Source organism: Saccopteryx bilineata, chromosome 2 (assembly GCF_036850765.1).
Source record: "Saccopteryx bilineata isolate mSacBil1 chromosome 2, mSacBil1_pri_phased_curated, whole genome shotgun sequence".
NCBI classification, from domain to species: Eukaryota; Metazoa; Chordata; class Mammalia; order Chiroptera; family Emballonuridae; genus Saccopteryx; species Saccopteryx bilineata.
In genome coordinates this window covers 228578650-228585151 of record NC_089491.1, presented here as the reverse complement: position 1 = coordinate 228585151, position 6502 = coordinate 228578650, and the positions used below count along the sequence as shown (strand labels likewise).

Sequence of the window (6502 nt, the reverse complement as noted above, 5' to 3'; positions counted from 1 at the left end):
AGATAATAGGACCCAGGCACACACCCGACACCACCTCTGAGGACCAAAGTGCAGAGCAAGGGAGGGCATGCACAAATGCACCTGTTGTTCGATTTTAAAATATTATGAAATTTTGATTTGTTACAACTTGGTTTGTTAGGTCTCAGATGTCTAAATGTCAACGTTTAGTTCCAATATTCAAATCCATTTAGTTTCTTTTATATTGAAGGATATATAGAGACATAAAAATATACAAATTGTAACTTGTGATTTAACCTGATGATAGAACCCAGAGAAAGAACATTATCAATACCCGAAAAGCCTGTCTTCTGTCTCCTCCCCATCACTAATCCCTTCTTGCTTCCTTGAGGTAATCACTACCCTGATCTTTTTTTTTTTTTTCTGGGGCCTTCCGGCAAACACTGGAAGACCTACTAGACAAATTCAAAAAGAGCTGTAAGCACTACACTCACCCCTGATCTTTATAACCTTACATTCTTTTTTTTCTTGTTTGAGACTTTATTTTTTTATTATTATAAATTTTTATTAATTTTAATAGGGTGACATCAATAAATCAGGGTACATATGTTCAAAGAAAACATCTCCAGGTTATCTTGTCATTCAATTATGTTGCATACCCATCACCCAAAGTCAGATTGTCCTCCATCACCTTCTATCTGGTTTTCCTTGTGCCCCTCCCCTCCCCCTTCCTCTCTTCCTCCCTCTCCTCCCCCCCCCCCACCCGTAACTACCACACTCTTGTTCAAGACTCTTAGTCTCGTTTTTATGTCCCACCTATGTATGGAATCAGGCAGTTCTTAGTTTTTTCTGATTTACTTACTTCACTTTGTATAATGTTATCAAGATCCATCCATTTTGCTGTAAATGATCCGATGTCATTATTTCTTATGGCTGAGTAGTATTCCATAGTGTATATGTGCCACATCTTCTTTATCCAGTCATCTATTGAAGGGATTTTTGGTTGTCTCCATGTCTTGGCCACTGTGAACATGGGGCTGCATGTGTCTTTACATATCAATGTCTCTCAGTTTTGGGGGTATATACCCAGTAGAGGGATTGCTGGGTCATAAGGTAGTTCCATTTTCAGTTTTCTGAGGAACCACCATACTTTCTTCCATAATGGTTTCACTACTTTCCATTCCCACCAACAGTGAATGAGGATTCATTTTTCTCCACAGCCTCTCCATCACTTGCTATTACCTGTCCTGTTGATAATAGCTAATCTAACAGGTGTGAGGTGGTATCTCATAGTTTTGATTTGCATTTGTCTAATAACTAATGAAGATGAGCATCTTTTCATATATCTGTTGGCCATTTGTATTTCTTCCTGGGAGAAGTGTCTATTCATGTACTCTTCCCATTTTTTTATTGGATTGTTTGTTTGTTTGTTGTTGAGTTTTATGAGTTCTTTGTACATTTTGTATATTAGGCCCTTATCTGAGCTGTTGTTTGAAAATATCATTTCCCATTTAGTTGGCTGTCTGTTTATTAGGTTGTCAGTTTCTCTTGCTGAGCAAAAAGTTCTCAGTCTGATGTAGTCCCATTCATTTATCTTTGCCTTCACTTCTTTTACCTTTGGAGTCAAATTCATAAAATGCTCTTTATAACCAAGGCCCATGACTTTAGTACCTATGTTTTCTTCTATGTACTTTATTGTTTCAGGTCTTATATTTAGGTCTTTGATCCATTTTGAATTAATTTTAGTACAAGGAGACAAACTGTAGTCAAGTTTCATTCTTTTGCATGTGGCTTTCCAGTTTTCCCAGCATCATTTGTTGAAGAGGCTTTCTTGTCTCCATTGTGTATTGTTGGCCCCTTTATGAAAAATTATTTGACCATATATATGTGGTTTTATTTCTGGACTTTCTATTCTGTTCCATTGGTCTGAGTGTCTTTTTTTCTGCCAATACCATGCTGTTTTGATTGTCGTGACTCTATAATATAATTTCAAGTCAGGTATTGTAATGCCCCCAGCTTTGTTCTTTTTCCTTAGGATTGCTTTGACTATTCAGGGTTTTCTATAGTTCCATATAAATCAGATGATTTTTTGTTCCATTTCTTTAAAACATGTCATTGGAATTTTGATAGGAATTACATTAAATTTGTATATTGCTTTGGGTAATATGGTCATTTTAATTATATTTATTCCTCCTATCCAAGAACAAGGAATATTTTTCCATTTTGTTGTATCTTTTTTGATTTCCCTTAACTATGCTTTATAGTTTTTGTTATATAGGTCCTTTACATTCTTTGTTATGTTTATTCCTAGTTATTTTTGTTGTTGTTGTTGTAATCGTGAAGGGGATTATTTTTTTGAGTTCATTTTCTAATGTTTTGTTGTTGGCATATAGAAAGGCTATGGACTTTTGTATATTAATTTTGTATCCTGTGACCTTACTGTATTGGTTTATTGTTTCTTGTAGTCTTTTTGTGGAGTCTTTGGGGTTTTCGATGTATAGGATCATATTATCTGCAAAAAGTGAAACCTTTACCTCTTCTTTTCCGATATGGATGCCTTTTATTTCTTTATCTTGTCTGATTGCTCGGGCTAGAACTTCTAGCACTACATTAAATAAGAGTGGAGAGAGTAGACAGCACTGTCTTGTTCCTGATTTAAGGGGGAAAGTCCTCAGTTTTATGCCATTTAATATGATGTTAGCTGATGGTTTACCATATATGGCCTTTATCATGTTGAGATATTTTTCTTCTCTACCCATTTTGTTGAGTGTTTGAAACATAAAGTTATGTTGTATTTTATTGAATGCCTTTTCTGCATCTATTGATAAGACCATGTGGTTTTTGTTCTTTGTTTTGTTGATATGTGTATTATGTTAACCATTTTATGTATGTTGAACCATCCTTGAGAGTCTGGGATGAATCCCACTTGATCATGATGTATTATTTTTTTAATATGTTGTTGTATTCGATTTGCTAGTATTTTGTTTAGTATTTTAGCATCTGTATTCATTAGAGATATTGGTCTGTAGTTTTCTTTTTTTGTGCAGTCCTTGCCTGGTTTTGGTATGAGGGTTATGTTGGCCTCATAAACTGTGTTTGGAAGTATTCCTTCTTCTTCAATTTTTTGGAAGATTTTGAGTAGAATAGGAACCAAGTCTTCTTTGAATGTTTGATAGAATTCACTAGTATAACCTTCTGGGCCTGGACTTTTATTTTTGGGAAGGTTTTTAATAGTTTTTTCTATTTCCTCCCTGATAATTGGTCTGTTTAGGCTTTCTGCTTCTTCATGACTCAGTCTAGGAAGGTTGTATTGTTCTAGGAATTTATCCATTTCTTCTAGATTGTTGTATTTGGTGGCATATAGTTTTTCATAGTATTCTACAATAATTCTTTGTATATCTATGATGTCTGTGATGATTTCTTCTCTTTCATTTTGGATTTTGTTTATATGAGTTCTTTCTCTTTTTTCCTTGGTGAGTCTTGCCAAGGGTTGGTCAACTTTGTTGATATTTTCAAAGAACCAGCTCCTTGTTTTATTAATTTTTCCATAGTTTTTCTGTTCTCTATTTCATTTATTTCTGCTCTGATTTTTATTATTTCCTTTCTTTGGCTGGTTTTGGGTTGTCTTTTTTTTTTTTTTAGTTCCTTAAGGTGTGAAGTTAAGTGGTTTACTTGGGCTCTCTCTTGTGTGTTCATATAGGCCTGAAGTGATATGAACTTCCCTCTTATTACTGCTTTTGCTGCATCCCAGAGATTCTGATATGTTTTATTGTCATTTTCATTTGTCTGTATATATCTTTTGATCTCTGCGCTTATTTCTTCTTTGACCCACTCATTTTTTAAAAGTATGTTGTTTAGTTTCCACATTTTTGTGGGTTTTTTTCCCTCTTTTTTTGCAGTTGAATTCTAGTTTCAAGGCTTTATGATCAGAAAATATGCTTGGTACAATTTCAATTTTTCTGAATTTGCTGATGTTATTTTTGTGGCCCAACATATGGTCAATTCTTGAGAATGTTCCATGTACACTAGAGAAAAATGTATACTCTGTCTCTTTGGGATGAAATGTCTTGTAGATGTCTATCATATCCAATTGTTCTAGTGTTTTGTTTAAGGCCCATATATCTTTATTAATTTTCTTTTTGGATGAACAATCTAGAGCTGTCAGTGGTGTATTGAGGTCTCCAAGTATGATTGTATTTTTGTCAGTTTTTGTTTTTAGGTCAATAAGTAGCTGTCTGATATATTTTGGTGCTCCTTGGTTTGGTGCATATATATTAAGAATTGTTAAGTCTTCTTGATTCAGTGTTCCCTTAATCATTATTAAATGGTTATGGAACATTATGAAATCATTTTTGTCTCTGATTACCTTTGCTGTCTTGTAGTCAGCATTATTAGATATGAGTATTGCTACACCTGCTTTGTTTGGATGTTATTTGCTTGGAGTATTGTTTTCAAGCCTTTCACTTTGAATTTGTTTACTTGTTGCTTAGATGTGTTTCTTTTGGCAGCATACAGTTGGATTTTCTTTTTTGATCCATTCTGCTACTCTGTGTCTTTTTATTGGTGAGTTTAATCCATTTACATTTAGTATAATTATTGACACTTGAGGGTTCCCTATTGCCATTTTATAAATTGCTTTCTGTTAGTTTTGCATCTTGTTTGATTCTTCTTTTTTGTTTTTCTATCATTTTTTTTGTTTGGTTGTAATCCCTACTTCTTTCCTCTGTTACTACCTTTTTTAAGTCATGTGCTTCTGTGGTGGTTTTTCCAGGGGTGGTTACCATTAAGTAATGAAAAGGGTACCTACCATGTTCATTGTAGTACACTATCTTATGAGTGCTTCTGGACTCCATCGTTTTTTGCTACTGTTAATCTCCGTCCTCCCCCTTTTTTTTGGTTTTTGTTATCACAGTTTAAATTTGGTTTCATTGTGTTCATGGTGGAGTTTTTACTTGTGGTTTTGTTTTATTCTTTGTTTCTGGTTGGAAAATCCCTTTAGTATTTCCTGATCTGTTCTGTATCTGTGAATGTTTTTATTTCTCCTTTGTATTTGAAGGATAGCTTTGATGGATATAGTATTCTTGGCTGAAGTTCCTCTCTTTTAGAACTTTAAATATTGGGGTCCACTCTCTTCTAGCTTGTAAAGTTTCTGCTGAGAAATCCAATGATAATCTAATAGGCTTTTCTTTATATGTTGTATTCTTTTTTTCCCTGGCTGCCTTGAGAATTTTTTCTTTGTCGTTGGTTTGTGCCAATTTCATTATGATGTGCCTTGGAGTAGATTTGTTGGGGTTAAGAAAACTCGGTGTTCTTTTTGCTTCTTGAATTTGAGGCTTTAGTTCTTTCCACAGGCTTGGGAAATTCTTTTCTATTATTTATTTGAATATGTTCTCCATTCCATTTTCTCTCTCTTCTTCTGGTATACCTATTTTTCTTATGTTAGTTTTTTTGATGGAGTAAGACAATTCATGTAGAAATTTCTCATTTTTAAAAAATTTTTTGAGTCTCTCCTCTCTGTTGTGCCTCAAGTTGCTTGTCTTCTATGTCACTAATCTTATCTTCTATCTGGCCTGTTCTATTAGCTAAGCTTGTTACCTCGTTTTTCAGTTCATGAATTGAGTTTTTCATCTCTGTTTGATTTGTTTTCATGGTTTCAATTTCCTTGGTAATATATTCTTTGTGTTCATTGAGTTGTCTTTTGAGCTCCCTAAATTGCCTTTCTGTGTTTTCTTTTATATCTCTGAGTATTTTTAGGATTTCTATTTTAAATTCTCTGTCATTTATCTCCAAGTTTTCCAATCTATTAAATTTTTTCTCCATAGATTTTTTCTCATCTATCTGTGTTACATCTCTGTCTTTTGTATCCATGATATTAGATTTCATTTTCCTTAATGGCATCTGAGGGTGTTTTTGTTAATAGCACTAATGAGAATTAATAAAGAATAAAAAGTTAAAAAATTTTTTTATTACTTTTCTCCTTTCCCTCTTTCCCTTCCTCCTTGAGAAAATACTGTGGAAAATTGTGAATTATACTGTGCTAAATGGAACAAAAACTACCTATAATAGAGGGCCTGAGTTAGGGAGAAGTGATAAAAGGGCAAAAAAAAAAAAAAAAGGTAGGGACCCACAAAATGCAAAAAAGGAAAAAAATTGAATCAAGAATAAAATGATTTCCTTGTAAATGATGGTTGACTGAGAGATATAATGTAAGGGATAAGAGGGAAACAGAAAAAAGAAAAAAAATACTATTGTATTAAGTGGAACAAAAACTAAATAGAATGGAGAAAAATGGCATCTGAGGGTGTTTTTGTTAATAGCACTAATGAGAATTAATAAAGAATAATTAATTAATAATTAATTAATTTTTAATTAATTAATTATTCCAGCACTAATGAGAATTAACAGGGTTGGGGGGAATGCTAATGAGTTAAAAAGCAAAGTCAAAAGCACCCAAAATGCCACAAAGAAAAAATTTGAGTCCCAAATAAAAATAATTTGTGAGTGAGGATTGAATGAGAGAAAAAGTAAAGGAGAAAAGAAGAAA

At 33.4% G+C, this 6502-nt stretch overlaps 1 non-coding gene across 1 annotated transcript; it reads right to left on the bottom strand.

The window, feature by feature from the left end:
* Positions 1–382: 382 nt before the first annotated feature.
* LOC136327403 (U7 small nuclear RNA) lies at positions 383–445 on the bottom strand. The gene has a single exon (XR_010729625.1). It is a non-coding gene; the product is annotated as a U7 small nuclear RNA (small nuclear RNA).
* Between the last annotated feature and the right edge of the window lie 6057 nt (positions 446–6502).